The sequence below is a fragment of the Macaca mulatta genome, chromosome 3, assembly GCF_049350105.2.
Source record: "Macaca mulatta isolate MMU2019108-1 chromosome 3, T2T-MMU8v2.0, whole genome shotgun sequence".
Classification (NCBI taxonomy): Eukaryota; Metazoa; Chordata; class Mammalia; order Primates; family Cercopithecidae; genus Macaca; species Macaca mulatta.
The window spans coordinates 15972759-15988560 of record NC_133408.1 but is presented as its reverse complement, the minus strand read 5'-3'; the positions used below and the strand labels follow the sequence as shown (position 1 = coordinate 15988560).

At 43.1% G+C, this 15802-nt stretch overlaps 1 protein-coding gene across 1 annotated transcript in view; it reads right to left on the bottom strand.

The window, feature by feature from the left end:
- Positions 1–7443: 7443 nt before the first annotated feature.
- The window catches only part of LOC114676823 (uncharacterized), a 197647-nt gene continuing 189288 nt past the window's right edge, over positions 7444–15802 (bottom strand). The window contains exon 3 of the mRNA XM_028845382.2: positions 7444–7585. The gene's annotated coding sequence lies outside the window, so the exon portion shown is untranslated. The remainder of the gene's footprint in view (positions 7586–15802) is intronic.

Here is a 15802-nt window from a genome sequence, read left to right as displayed (position 1 = left end):
CTCTTAATGTTGGGGAACCACAGGGCTTAGTCCTTGGCCCTCTTCTCTCTTCTTTCTGTACTGCGGTCCTCAGTGAGGGAGATATGTAGATCCACTGTCCCAATCTTACCCCAAGGAAAGACTTGCTGTTCAGCTATGGGGGCTGTGGTCAAAAGGCAGCCTCCAGCCTTCAGCTCCGGCAGGATCTGTCTCAGAGCAGAGGGCGGCATCCGAGGGTAGCCCACATCTGGTGACTGAGTGAGGTGGGGATGAAGGACTGGTCATATCTGCCTCTGCAGGGCAAGGATGATGGGCAGTATTAATTCCAGAGCTTCCAGCTAGGTTGTTCTACATCACTGCTTGACTTCCACACAGTCCTACTTCCTTCCTCTTTCTTTCGCAGATCATCTAAATGCCATCTTCTTGCCTGTTTCTGGAGAAATCAACCTACAACTCTTGCAGATCCCATCCAGTCTCATGACTGTGAATACCGTCTACATGCTAACAACTCCCAATGCATGTCCCTAGCCAGTGCTTTTTCCCCTAGACTCCACAATCAGATACCGCACTGGGCACTTACACCCTCTGGTATCTTCCAGATGCCTTTCCCAGCTGAGCTAAGGGCAACTGAACCCTCCCAACTATTCAGACCAAAATACTTGGTGCCATACTTGCCTTCCCTTTCTTTCACATCCCACATCAAATCAGTCTGAAAATTCTGTTGCACCCACTTTCCAGATATGTGCAAATCCAAATCTCTTCTCACCCCCTCCCACTGTTGCCACTATAATCTGAGCCACCATTCTCTTTCTACTAGATTACAACAAAGCCTCCTAACAAGTCTCCCTGTTTCTACTCTTGTCCTTCTACAATCTATCTTCATCCAGGACCATGGTGATCCTTTTAAAGTATAAATCAGACACATCATTCCTCTGCTCAAGGGGTAAAAGCCAAACTCCCTAGAGGGACCCACAAAGCATGTCACCCCTCTGGCCTCGTTATTACTTCCCTATCTTCATCTCCTGCTGCTTCTCCCCTTGTTCATGCCATTAAAGCCACGCTTGGCTTCCTCAATGTTCCCTGAACTTTCCAGACACACTCCCTCTTTCTGGAACATTCCAGGTAGGCTGCTAGCTAATTTCTTTACATTCTTTTAGTCTTCATTCAAATGGTACCATCTCATCACTATACCCTAATCTGCCCCACTTACCTCCCAAAACTGCCCACCCACCCAAAGCAGGTCTACTTTGCTTTTTTAAAATATCATTTCCCACCTCCAACACACTGAATCATTAAGTTAAACTTAATTAAAAATGAAGACATAATAACTCATTACAATACACAATTATTTATTTTTTAATAGCAATTCACAAAGACAAGGATCTTTGCCTCTTTTGATCACCAAAGTATCCCAAGTACCTAGGACATTGCCTAGCACACAGTAGGACCTCAAAATAAGAACATTTGTTGAGTGAACAAATAGTATTTCGTCTTCACAACATTAGGTTGGCAGAATGAAGCATAAAGGGACAAAAATAAAACAATGAAAGAGAAAGCAGGGGACATAGAAAATATAGTGAAAGGGCCAGGCGCAGTGGCTCATGCCTGTAATCCCAGCACTTTGGGAGGCCGAGGCAGGCGGATCACGAGGTCAGGAGTTCGAGACCAGCCTAGCCAACATAGTGAAACCCTGTCTCTACTAAAAATACAAAAAATTAGCCAGGCATGGTGGTGGGTGCCTGTAATCCTAGCTACTCGGGAGGCTGAGGCAGGAGAATCACTTGAACCCGGGAGGCGGAGGTTGCAGCAAGTCGAGATCACATCACTGCACACCAGCCCGGGAGACAGTCCACAACTCTGTTTCCGAAAAAAAAAAAAAAAGAAAAAGAAAAAGAAAATACAATGAAAGGATGTAATATGAAGAAAAAAAGAGAACTGGACTAAAGAGAAACAGGTTGGAAATATCCCAAAATGCAAAAAAGGATACCAACCCATAGATTCAAGAAGTCCTACAAACCCTGAACAGAATAAATAAAAATATATTTACACCTAGATATGTCATAGTAGAACAGGAAAGCCAAAGGCAAAGAGAAAAACCATAAAAGCAACAAGGAGACTGATGAGTTATTGTACAAAGAAGCAACAATTAGGCAGACAGCCGACTTCTCAGCAAGAACAGATGCCAGAAGATAATGAACTGGTGTCTTCTAAGTGTTTGAAGAAAATCACTGCCAACAGAGAATTCTATATGCAGCAGAAATAAAGATAATTTAAGATGGACAGAAGTATAATAATAATAATTAACAATAATATCTTAGATGTTTAGAATAGTATAAAAGAAAAAATTTTACTGTATCTTATAATCCAGTAGAGAATAAAAGGAGTTAATATACTCTAATGTCCTTGTATTATCTAGGAAGGCTTCAAAGTATCAATTTATATATGACTTTGCAATCCAAGGTAGCTATGGTAAATCCTAAGTTTTTTTAATAGGACAGACATCAAAAAGCCAGTAACTAATCATCCTGACTACATTCCGGGTAAAAACTTATTTACTTAAAAAATAAACAATACAATAAAATGCAAGCCACATGGAAAGACAATATTTGCAACTCATGCAACCAACAAGGAGATATCATGCAGAATAGGTTAAAACACAGACATGCACACAACGGTACAAATCAATAGAAAAACATCAACTACCAAATAAAAAATGACAAGTGATGTGACAGGCAGTTCACAAAAGAAAATATTCCAATGACCAATAAACCTACGAATAGGAGCTTGGCCATGCTGTTTTTTCACATTTACAAAATGCAAACTCAAACCAGGAAATCCACTTATGACCAGAATATCTAGAATTGAAATGACTAACAACACCAAGGTTTTCTGAGGGCATAAGGCAAGAAGAACTCCCTTATCCTCCTAGGGAGAGTGTAACTGGGTCAGCCACTTTAGTAAAGATGAAAAATCAGCAATTTCAATTCTAGAAATATACCCCAAGAAATACATGGACATGACTGCTGGGGAACGTATCTCCAAAAAAAGTCCATTGTAGCACTATTCACAATAGTCAAACATTGGAATTAATCCAAATGATCATCAGCAGAATGGATTATGAAGTTATAGCCTATTTATACCATGAAACTGTATAATAATTAAAGTGTACAAACTAGAGATATACCCAAGAGAAAAGTTGAGGAAATAAAGCCAGACCTAGAATACTTAATAAAGTATGATTCCACTGATACACAGTTCAAAAACAAGCAAAATTAAACTACAGTGCTTAAGAATGTACACTCAAGTACTAAATGTGTGACAAGAAGCAAAAATATGATTCCGTAAAAATCAAGCCCAGTTGTTATCTTTAGGAGGCAGGGAGAAACTGTGATTGAGGATGGGAGAGGAGGCTCTCTTGGGGGCTGGCAATGTTGCATTTCTCGAGCTGGTGATGGCCACATTACCCAGTAGGCTGTACAGTCACATGTTGTGCACTGTTCTGAATGTGTGGCATGTTTCACAATTTAAGAAGAGTTAATAAAATCCACATAAACTATGTTGTAGACAAATATTTCCCACTGAATAGGAACCCCTCCCCAATTCAGAAAGCCTTTTAGATTTTGGCTATAGATATAAAATCTTGTCTAAATACCACTGCTTCATTAAACCACTCAAAAGCCCAATGAGTAAGACATTTAATGACAGATTAGACAACTAAAGGTGATATTTAGTTCATTAAGACATTCTCCTATTCCAGGTATTAAACTAATAGCAGATGATATTATCATAGATTCCTTTAAGGAAGAAAGGATAGATGGATGGATGGATGGATAGATAGATAGATAGATAGATAGATAGATAGATAGATAGATAGACAGACATGTATATACATTCGGCATGTATACATATACACATACACATATATATGCATTCAAGTATACATATATGACTGATACAAAAACATGCTCCTTCGCTGGGCACAGTGGCTCATGCTTGTAGTCCCAGCTACCAGGGAGGCTAGACAGAGGGACTGCTAGACAGAGGGATTGCTTGAGCCCAGGAATTCAAGGTTACAGTGAGGTATGATTGTGCCACTGTACTACACCTTCGGTGACAAAGCTGTCGCCCTGTCTCTTTAAAAAAAAAAAAAGAATATACTCTTTACTGTGACTTTATTTGAAAATGAAGGCAGCATAAGAGTGAGTTCAGTGCATCCATCCTCTTCCTTCACTCTCTCTCTGGTGTCACTGACCTGGATGAGTTATGGACCTGACACTTCCAGCCCAAGGGCACTAGAAAGTAAGTGAGGAGGGAACAGCTGACTTATCCCACACTGAGCCCACAGATTCAAACCAGCCACCCAAGGTTTGCCCTTCTCCTCATGACGAGTCATAGATCCATTTCCCATTAATACAGGTTCAATTATTATTATTATTATTATTTGAGAAAAAGTCTCACTTTGTCACCCAGGCTGGAGTGCAGTGGTGCAATCTTGGCTCACTGCAACATCTGGCTCCCGGGTTCAAGCCATTCTCCTGCCTCAGCCTCCCGAGTAGCTGTGATTACAGGTGCCTACTACCACACCTGGCTAATTTTTGTATTTTTAGCAGAGATGGGGTTTCACCATGTTGGCCAGGCTGGTCACGAACTCTTGTCCTCAAGTGATCCATCCACCTCAGCCTCCCAAAGTGCTGGGATACAGGCATGAACCACTGAGCCCAGCTGACAATTATTTTTAAAGCAATGCTAGTCCATCCCCCTTAGGGCAGGGAGTGCTCATTCTCATTCTTGCTTACACTGTGAGGCAGTTCATCACTGTATTTTCTGATTAGGATGCCCTACAGAACAGGACATCGCGTTCTCTGATGGGTGTTTTTTCTGCATAGGATTGGTGGAAGAGACCATTCCTTTCCCCCTTTATTTGTAATTGTTTTCCTCTGTACTGTACCTCCATACTTGTTCCACCATCCTTAACCACACGATGGGCACAGGATCCAGCTGGGATTGTCGTTGAACCTCAAACCCCGTACACAGTGATTGGTCCAGAGGTGGGTTCACGATTGATATTAGCTAATCAGAGAACTTCCTTGGGAATTTTTTTCTTTTAAAACTGCGGATGTAAGCTAGCCTGAGAAGAACTAATCTGATCCAGGGAAAACAGGGATGAAAGACAGAGAGCATCTGATTGTGTTAACTTCCCCGGGTCCAACTGTCCCCTAACCCCAGCCTTACCCTGATTGGTACACAGCCAAACGTATTTCCACTTTGGCCCTAAATCAACTTAGGTTTCTGATCCTTACAATCCAACATTCTAACAGGACCGGGATTTTGTTTTTATCTGTGTTTTTTAAATGATTTCATTGCTGATGTTGTTTTGCAGGGGTAAGAAGCAGAGGAGATCTGCTCCTGTGATCCACAACACTCCTCCATACCACATATTTGTGCAAAAACATCTTGTTAGTCCCCTAAGCTTCCTCTAATGATGTCTTTTAAAACTGCACCTTACATGTCTTCTCCTTGATTAACATCCTTGTTTATTACCTCATTCAATCCTCCTTTTCCCTTTTCCAAATGCTGAATGATCACACGATGAATGTCTTAGATTTTTCTCTCTTCTGTGAAACCGCTGATCACTCCCAAATTAAGAATTAAAAATGGAGCAGCTGGAGACGCTTTGCTAGCATCCAGATTACAATCTTCGAGCTCTTCCAAAAGAAAGCTCTCTGGTTCTGAGGAAACTCTGGTTGGCTGGGGGCAACCCAAGGAAGTACCTCTGAAACCACACAACATGCAATGAAACCACAGGAAGAAAAGGGGGGGGGGCTCTTCCTGTATATTTGCTGAAGCATTTTGCTTAAAGAGAGATCAGTGGTGTTCAATTTCAAGAAAGAAACACCCATGAAGAAAAGTGCAGGACAAAACGGCCCCAGGACATCTCTACCCAACACGCAGGCTTGCTGGTGTCACTTGCATTGAATTTATACATTTCTCCATTATCCCAGTAATAAAGTCTGTGAGTTCAGCATTTTACAGGAAGGTAAAAACACATTCACAGGAGCACTAGCCAGGAGCTTTCTTTTTTTTTTTTTTTTTTTTTTTGAGACGGAGTCTCGCTCTGTCACCCAGGCTGGAGTGCAGTGGCCAGATCTCAGCTCACTGCAAGCTCCGCCTCCCGGGTTCCCGCCATTCTCCTGCCTCAGCCTCCCGAGTAGCTGGGACCACAGGCGCCGCCACCTCGCCCGGCTAATTTTTTGTGTTTTTAGTAGAGATGGGGTTTCGCCGTGTTAGCCAGGATGGTCTCAATCTCCTGACCTAGTGATCCGCCCGTCTCGGCCTCCCAAAGTGCTGGGATTACAGGCTTGAGCCACCGCGCCCGGCCACCAGGAGCTTTCTTAAGTAATTGCATGGTGAACTTCACGGTATCCCCCGTTCCTAAAGACAGATTAGAGGCCCCAGCACTGCACTGTTTCAGATTTCTGTGGGCCACCAAAACTAAAAAAAGCATCCCAAGTGGAGTAAACTTGTTAACAAAAGGGCTACTTAAAAATAAAATTGCTTGTAGAGAGTTCTCTTACAGCTTAATGAATGAGGCTCCGTTTCTCAAACTAAGATTGTGATCAGATGAGAAACCCGCCAAAGACCTCTGCTGAATACCTCACTTATACTCAAGCCTCTGCAGAGGGAGCCAATGAATGACCCCAGCAACTGAAGCGGGTGTGGGGGAGTGGAGGAGGTTATGTTTGAGCCCGTGACGGTAGAATGGAGAAAGCACGGAGATATCAGCCACGGATGGAGAGGAAAGAGCAGCTCTACCTATAGGAATCATTAATAATAAGAGTTCTATACTCTCTGTTAACAAATCTTGGAACAGCTGACACCATGATGGCCAGGGACCATGGATGGACGGATGGATGGACTGATGGATGGATGGATGGACAAATGGACAGACTGAATAAAGAATGGTGGCAGTTGCAACTGAGTGGGTGTGTGTTGATGGAGGAGGAAGGACAGAGGACAGGCCAACCACACCATAACTGCTGAGTAATGGCACAGTCCGGAGTGGGCAAAGTGTTTCTTTAAAGAACCAGATAAATATTTTACCCTTTGCGAGCCATATACTCTCTATTGTGACTGTTCAGCTCTGCCCTTGTTATGTAAAAGCAACCAAAGACAGTAAGTAAATGAAACTGACTTTGTTCCAATAAAACTTTATTCATGAATGCTGAAATCTGAATTTCACATGATTTTCACATGACACCAATTATTCTTCTTTTTCCCCCAGCTGCTTAAAAATGTAAAAGACATTTTTAGTTCAAGGATCTTACAAGAATCAGTGCAATTTGGTCCCTCAGGCCAGAATTCGAGGACCCCAGATCTAGTGTTCAAACACGGCAGTCACTCAGGATAGTGATCAGGAAAAATACAAAATTTTTTGTATTTTTTAGTAGAGACAGGGTTTCATACCATGTGAGCCAGGATGGTCTCGATCTCCTGACCTCGTGATCTGCCCGCCTCGGCCTCCTAAAGTGCTGGGATTACAGGCATGAGCCACCATGCCCGGGCTGTGTCTCCCATCTTTCTAAATCTTCAGCACTTGGCATAGTACCTGTAATATAACAGGTGCTTGAGAGATATTCCCTGAATCAAACCATACTCCCCAACAACCACAAGATTTCACTGTCAAAGCATGACATGAGGCCAGGCACGGAGGCTCACGCCTATAATCCCAGCAGTTTGGGAGACTGAGGCAGGCAGATCATGAGGTCAAGAGATCGAGGTCATCCTGGCCAACATGGTGAAACCCTGTCTCTACTAAAAAATAAAAAAATTAGCCGCGCCTGTAGTCCCAGCTACTCAGGAGGCTGAGGCAGGAGAATCACTTAACATGGGATGTGGAAGTTGCAGTGAGCCGAGATAGCGCCACTGCACTCCAGCCTGGAGACAGAGCAAGACTCTGTCTCAAAAAAAAAAAAAAAAAGTCTGACATGAAGGGCGATCCACCTTGATACCAGGCACCCCCTATCTGATATCACAGCCATGAATACTATGCCCTTGGGATGGCTGACAAGAGGTCATAGGAAGTAAACCATACTCATTACCTTGAAGCTGGATTTCACTCTTTGCCAAAAGCAACTCTCAGTTTGTCACACTGTAAAAGGCAGGAAACCAGTTACCTTATTCTTGCCATGACCACACAGATGTTACTTAACATATGCATGTCCCAAATGAAAAGAAACATATCCATCCATTAGCAGAGAATGAAAAACATGTCACCCTTTGGCTCCTGAGTTTGGGAATTGATGGGCAATGAACACACTACTGGTTCCTTTTCTTCCCATCCATCTCTCCCTCAGGCCATCCATCAGGAGAAAGCTCAATGTCATCTTCATGATGAGGACTGTGTAGCCATATCCTACAGGCTTTCTTTGCAATACTTAAATTTCCAAGGAAGGCAGAGACTATTAAAAAGAGGATGCTCAGGGGCTTTCTTTTTTCAGCCAGAGTCTTGCTCTGTCACCCAGGCTGGAGTGTGGTGGCACGATCTTGTCTCACTGCAACCTCTACATCCCAGGTTCAAGCGATTCTCCTGCCTCAACCTCCCAAGTAGCCGGGAATTACAGGCATGCGCCACCACACCTGGCTACTTTCTCTACTTTCAATGGAGACCGGGTTTCGCCACGTTGGCCAGGCTGGTCTTGAACTCCTAACTTCATGTGATCCGCCCTCCTCAGCCTACCGAAGTGCTGGGTTTACAGGCATGAGTCACCATGCCCAGCCTCTTTTTAACACTTTATTGGAAATCTTGAATAGATGTATGCCAGGGTCAAATCTATATACAAAGGGAATAAAAAGAACCACAGGAGAATCTGTATGGAAATGAGTATTCAGATTTGGATGGGTCCCAGAAAATAGCTCCAGAAACATAATTGCAATCCCAGGCAGGAAGCCAGGCAGGCAGGTAAGCAGGCAAGAAGTAAGGAGAGAAGGAAGGAGGGAGGGAGAGAAGAAGGGAGGAAGGGAGGAAGAGAAGAAGGGCACAAACAGAGAAACTCACCTAGTTCACCCTCAATCCCCACCCACCCCAGCAGTATCTTTCAGTTGCAAGCCCTATGAACAGCAAAGGGGACACAGAGCTTAAAGAACACCACTATTGCCTTTCTCTAGGTAGGTCTATCAGTAACTCTTTGCTTGATTTGCACCAAGACGTAGTTTCCCAGTCAACCGAATGGGACTAGAAGTACCCAGACCAACAGGCCAAAATAACCTCATTCTGTACATTTTTGAATTCACTAGTTCTCCATTTTAAATGGCATTTGGATTCTTTTTCTCTTTGTGAAGAAGTCTCCATAGCAACTGAACTTGTATACCTTGGTATTCAACCCAAGCTTACCTACCTAATAAGTTTGGCAAGAATGTTTTTATTCTTTTCTTACCAAAGGCCACATTTAGGAGGATCCAGAAATTCTGACAGGACTCGTGTGTTCTATCTGAGACCAAAGAGCAGGCAACCAAGAGACCCGTTTATTAGCGAAGGCATCAACATTCCGTTTCTTCGCCATTTGGGTAACTCCGTCCTTTATTAATTATAGCCCTAAACAGGCTTGTTCCCATTTGTCACATATTTGTTCTTGTGTGTTGGTATTATATTTTCCACATCCTCATGGGCCACTAAATTGTAATATTTTAACTTCAAATGACATCTAATTTGGAATCACGTAATCAATATTACTTTTCTGGGTGTTTATCTTCCCTAAACTGCTTCATGGACCACAAAAGAAGATCTAAAAAACATCTGAGGCTCAGTTCCAATGGATCAATGAGCTGAACCCAAAAATAATCACTCTAGAGTATTCATGAGAGGCTTCTCAGTATAACTGGAAACTTCACACCAAGTTTCACTTTCAAAGAATTCATTTCAAAACACGTTCTCTGATTTTAAACTCAGTTATTTATATGATGTTAAAGGGACTTTAACCAACTTGATGGCAAGCCTAACAAAAGATGTCCACCAATTATTTTAACTTCATCAAAGGTTTTTAAGGGAAACTATTTAAGACATATTAATAACTTCCTATTTTGTTCCATAGGCCCCATTCTTAAAAGGGCTCTAATAATCCATCATAATTTATTTTATGCTTTCTTAATAACCTTTTCTCAAACTCCAGGTGAATCACTTCTGCAATTTGTTACTGTCTGTAGCTCAACAAATTATTCGTTTGAGCTGGCTGAGCCACACGCATAACGTTTTTAATTAGAGTGCCACAGTTGACTTCAAATCCAAAATATCCCAATCCAAAATTATTCTGTAGGCTTCGGATTTGCTGCCAGGAGTATAAAAAGCTAAAAATAGCGACCAAACTTTCACATCACAAGGCAGAAAAAAGCATTTCAAGAAAGCGTACAAGCTTCAAATAGATTCATGAACAGATCCCAAAAGGCAGGCACAGGCCGACAAGACTTTAGATTTGACCGTCTCCAGTATACTTTTATTTATTTGTAAGAGGAAAACGACAGGAGAAAAACTCAGTAAAACAGCAGCTCATAATGATAAACGACATAGAGTAGCAGCAGGGGAAAATATGGCAAAACTGGTAAAATACAAGCATCTAGACTCTTCGTTAGTATAAAACTAAAGATATTAATTAGCATGTCAATTTTCAACAAATCCATAATAACGCAATCAGCAAACTTCAGAACGTAAGATACTTTACAAAGCAAAGGACTTGGACTCCTAAGTAAAGAGGAAAGAGAAGAAAGAAAGGGATGATAATGAGGAAGCTACCCGAGACTGAAGGTACCCACGCATCATTTGCAAGGTGCTTTGGTCTCAATGTCCATGTGCCCTTCGGATTCATATGCTGAAATCCTAACCTCCAAGAAAATGGTATTAGAAGGTGAAATATTAGACGGTGGAAAGGGTAGGAGGGAAGGGAGGATAAGGAGACTTAACAGATACAAAATTACAGCTAGATGGCAGGAATACGTTCTAGTGATCTATACCACTGTAGGGTGACTACAGTTCACAATAATTTACTGTACATTTTCAAAAAGCTAGAAGAAAGGATTCTGAATGTTCCCAATGTAAAAAAAAATAAATGTCTGAAATGATGGATATGCTAATTACTTTGATTTGATCATTACACATTGTATACATGTATCAAAACATCACTCTGTATCCCATAAATATGTACAATTATTACATGTCAACTAAAAATAAAAGGAAAAATACATTTAAAAGAAGAGTAAGGGTTAGGAGGCCAAGGTGAGTGGATCACAAGGTCAGGAATTTGAGACCAGCTGGATCAACATTGTGAAACTCCGTCTCTACTAATACAAAAATTAGCCAGGCGTGGTGGCGGGCGCCTGTAATCCCAACTACTCAGGAGGCTGAGGCAGAAGAATCGCTTGAACCCGGGAGGCAGAGGCTGCAATGAGCTGAGATCGCACCGCTGCACTCCAGCCTGGGGTAGGGCTTTTGGGAAATAATTGGTGTCCCTATAAAGGGGGCCTAAGAGAGACCCCTTTCCCTTCCACCACGTAAGGACACAGTGAAAAGACAGTAGTCTGTGAAGCACGAAGCAGGCCCTCACCAGGCACTGAATCTGCCTTGGTTTTGGACTTCCTATCCCCGAGAACCATGAGAAATAAATTTCTGTTGTATCTAAGCTACCCAGATTAGGGTGCTTTGTTGTAGGAGCCGAATGGACTAAGACACAATGTATGGGTGTTATTTGGATCACGATTCAAAAAGATAAGCTGTTAAAAAATTATGAGACAGAGGTTAAGTTTGAAAACTGACCATATGCTTGATAATACTGCCATATATAGGCAATATGGCTTTTCTTTTTATTTTTTGAACGCAGACAGAGGCTGGAACAATATGGCTTTTTTATGTTCTTATCTTTAGCAGTATATACAGATGAAATGAGAGCGTATCTGTGATTTGTATCCAGACAATCCAGTATGGGTATGTGGGTGTGTTTGTGTGTGTGCACACGCTTGTGCGTAGTGACTGGAGGTCAAAGTAGATTGGCCATAGGCTGATATTCCTCGAAGATGGGTGATGAGTATGTGAGAGTTTCTGTGGGGGTTTATATACTATCCTCTCAATGTGTAAATGTTTGAAATTACCCGCAATAAAAAGGTTTTCAAAAAGCAATATGTACAAGACATACTGTAGTCTATATGCCCAGACTATACCTCCGGGTGGCCTGAGGGTGTGTGTGGCCTGCAGACATATTTTGTTTGGACAGTGGACTGTTTAAAAAAATGTTGTTTCCTTTTTGATCCAATATTTAAAAATAAGAAGACTTCACATAAAAATTAGGATTTCCAACTAATCTTGAAAAAATAGGAAGATCTGGCAACAGTAGGCTATAGCAACAAGCCCTGGAATGAAGACTGTGCCGCCCTCTCTCAGACCCAGCACCCACACACTTCTGGGGCCTCCCTGGTCTGCGGCCATTTGAGTTTGGCCCCCAGTATCCCGGGCTTTTCAGAGCAGCAACTCAGTGCCAACCGCCAGGGACAAACTTTCCAGAATGACTGTGTTCTTCTCTCAGCCCAGACTCCTAGAGCTTTGTTTTCTGACCAGAAATCAAAAGTTCCTGACAACAACTTCAATTCAAGCACTTGAAGAGTTTTAGTTTATATTACACAAAGCGGTGATTCAAAACATATGGGTAGTCAACAGACTGCAAAAGAAAACCCCAGAGTTTCTGAAGTTTATTTGGCTTGAGGACCTCTGGCCGGTTCTGCCAACTCTCCTTATCATTCAGGCAACAGGACTGGCTCCTGTCTTGCTCCACAGACTCCCAGAATGCAAAGGCAGGAAGGGGGCTGAGAGCTCATTTAGTACCTTACTCCTCATTTTACAATGAGACTCAAGCCAAGGGAGGTTGAGTAATTCACCCCACCACTTTCCAAGGGGTCTCTGGAGGAAGGGATGGGAACGAAAATGTAATGTGAGATGGAGCGCTGACAGCTCCTATACACATCCCAGAGTTACTGGATGACAATTTGTTCTTGCACGTTTTTACTCCCTGCAAAATACTTTTCCAGTATGATTACGGAACAAGAGCAACATTTCTCTAGAAAAAGATAGATTTTCAACCTTAAAAAGAACGAAGGGTTGAACCACTTGGGTCCTGATATTCCTGTTTAATGGACCACTGTAAGAGGAATGACTCTTGATGAGTTCTCCTAGCACCTAGCTGATGCTCCTCACTTGTACAATTACTTCTCATTAGGCAAGAAGACAAGTAAGAGGAAGGACAGGAAAGTCCTTCTAACTCCTCAGGTTCTCTGAAGACTCTTTTAGATCCTAGGCTCTTCATAACAGCTCTCAGACTCATTCACCCCTTCAGTTCGGCTGAGTCAAAGGAAATTCTCAACGTCATGTAGTGGCCGCCATGTTTGCCGAGCCCACCCTCGGTGAACATGGGTTCTTCCCAAAGTGAACTCACCCAGTTAACAATAGACTATTCTTGAAATTTAATTAATTCAACGGCAGACAAGCCGAAAGAAGAGAAATTAAAGCAACCCTGAGGCAGTATGAGTTTGGACAGCGGAGTACATGTAATACTCCCAGCTCCCCAACACGGAAGGTTCATTTTCCTCTAGTTCCACCTCACGGGCTGGCACATCCCATCAGCTTTCTCCTCACTTCTGATGGGCTTTAAGTTAGCAACTCTTTTCTCCCATTAAAAAAGTAGGAAAACATCATCAGATTTTGCCATCCAAGGTCTATAGGCACCATAGCAATCACTTGGCTGAGGTTCCCCAGTTTTCTGGGCGTCAAAAACTGGGCTCGAGGAGCTCCTTCTGGGCCAGTGGTCACAGGTTCTATCACATTAATTAGTCTACAAATGAACGGGTTATAGCTCATAATTGCTCACCACCACTGTAAGCTGAGAAGGTTTGAACTCAGTGCCCAGGAGGAAATATGGAGGCTTTGGAGCCTTAGGGGGATATCTGTGGCCAACCCCGGCTCAGCCAGAACCTGAGAACCATGAGAGCAGTGGGAGAGGAGCCACAGAAATCAGTCTGGCAAGACAAGGCCAAAGCTGAAACTGAGACAGTGGCCACAGAGGTGAAGAGAAGATGTGGATGGGAAGGGGCAGGGGAGGGTAGGGGTGGGGGCAGGGTTTGAAAAACTAGGTCACTAGAGAGGTTATGTACCAACATGATATAAAAGATACAAAACTGGCTGGGTAGGTGGCTTACACCTGTAATCCCCCAGCACATTGGAAGGCCGAGGCAGGAGAATCACTTGAGACCAGCCTGGCCAACTCAGTGGTGTGGTGGTTCACGCCTGTAATCCTAGCACTTTGAGAGGCCAAGGCAGGCAGATCACCTGAGGTTGGGAGTTTGAGACCAGCCTGACCAACATGAAGAAACCCCATCTCTACTAAAAATACAAAATTAGCCAGGCGTGGTGGCACTTGCCTGTAACAGCAGCTACTCGGGAGGGTGAGGCAGGAGAATCATTTGAACCCAGGAGGCAGAGGTTGCAGTGAGCCAAGATTGCACCATTGCAGTCCAGCCTAGGCAACAAGAGCGAAACTCCGTCTCAAAAAAAAAAAAAAAAGGAAGAAAAAAGAAAAAAAAAAAAGAAATTCCTTCTCTACCAAAAATAAAAACAAACACAAAAATTAGCTGGGCATGGTGGCACATGCCTGTGGTCCCCCAGCTACTCAGGAGGCTGAAGCAGGAGGATCACTTGAGCCCGGGAGGCAGAGGTTGCAGTGAGGTGAGACTGCACCACTGCACTCCAGCTTGGGATACAGGATGAGACCCTGTCATAAAACCTCCTTTCTTTTGCTCTGTATTAGTCTGTTTTCACACTGCTGATAAAGACATACCCAAAACTGGAAACAAAAAGAGGTTTAATTGGACTTACAGTTCCACATGGCTGGCGAGGCCTCAGAATCATGGCAGGAAGCAAAAAGCACTTCTTACATGGCAGCGAGAGAAAAATGAGAGAGAAGCAAAAGCGGAAACCCCTGATAAACCCATCAGATCTCATGAGACTTTTTAATAAGCCAAACCATATCATGCTCATATAACAAATATGTCTTGAGCACCTAACATATGGCAGGTACTGTGCAAAGCACTAGGATACAAGAGACAGCAGAAAAGAACAGGGAAGAAACAGAAAGAGAGGCAGGAGGGTGTCTGGAATTTTTTTCTTTCAAGGGAGTACTAGAGATGAGAGGAGAGTAATAAGCCCATTCAGGGAGATGCTGAGTTAAAGAGAAAGCTGATGAGCAGAAGAAACTAGAGATAACTAATGCAAGAAAATGATCAAATCTAGCCACGCATCTACATAAATATACTTCCTTCTCCCCCATCATTTAAATCAAAATCCCTCTTATCTGGTCGTTCCCTCTTCCTCTCCCCACTCCTCCCACGTCCTCAAAGCCGCCATCATCTACAACAGCTTCCTCTGGAAGCGGCAGCATCCTCTCTTCTCGCTCAAGCACAGTCCCAGCCAAGGTCACCAGAAGCCCCACCCCCACCACCACCACATCTGTCACTCTAAATGGCCTTTCCCCTCCTTGGTGTCTAGGTAGCCCCTGAAACCACCAGCCATGCCCTTGTTGGGGAAGCCTCTCATTTAAATTCTGTACCAATTATAGAAAATTCCATGTAAGTTCCAGGCCCAGCTCGCTCAGTGCTTGGCACTGTGAAGAATGCCAACACCAAGTATGGAACCCATTCCTCCCAAATGGCATGGCTGGTGTGCAGCGGGCAGGGGGTGCTCCCATAAAACAGATACTGGTTGCTGCTAAGAAGAGGATGGGAAACAACCACTGGGCAA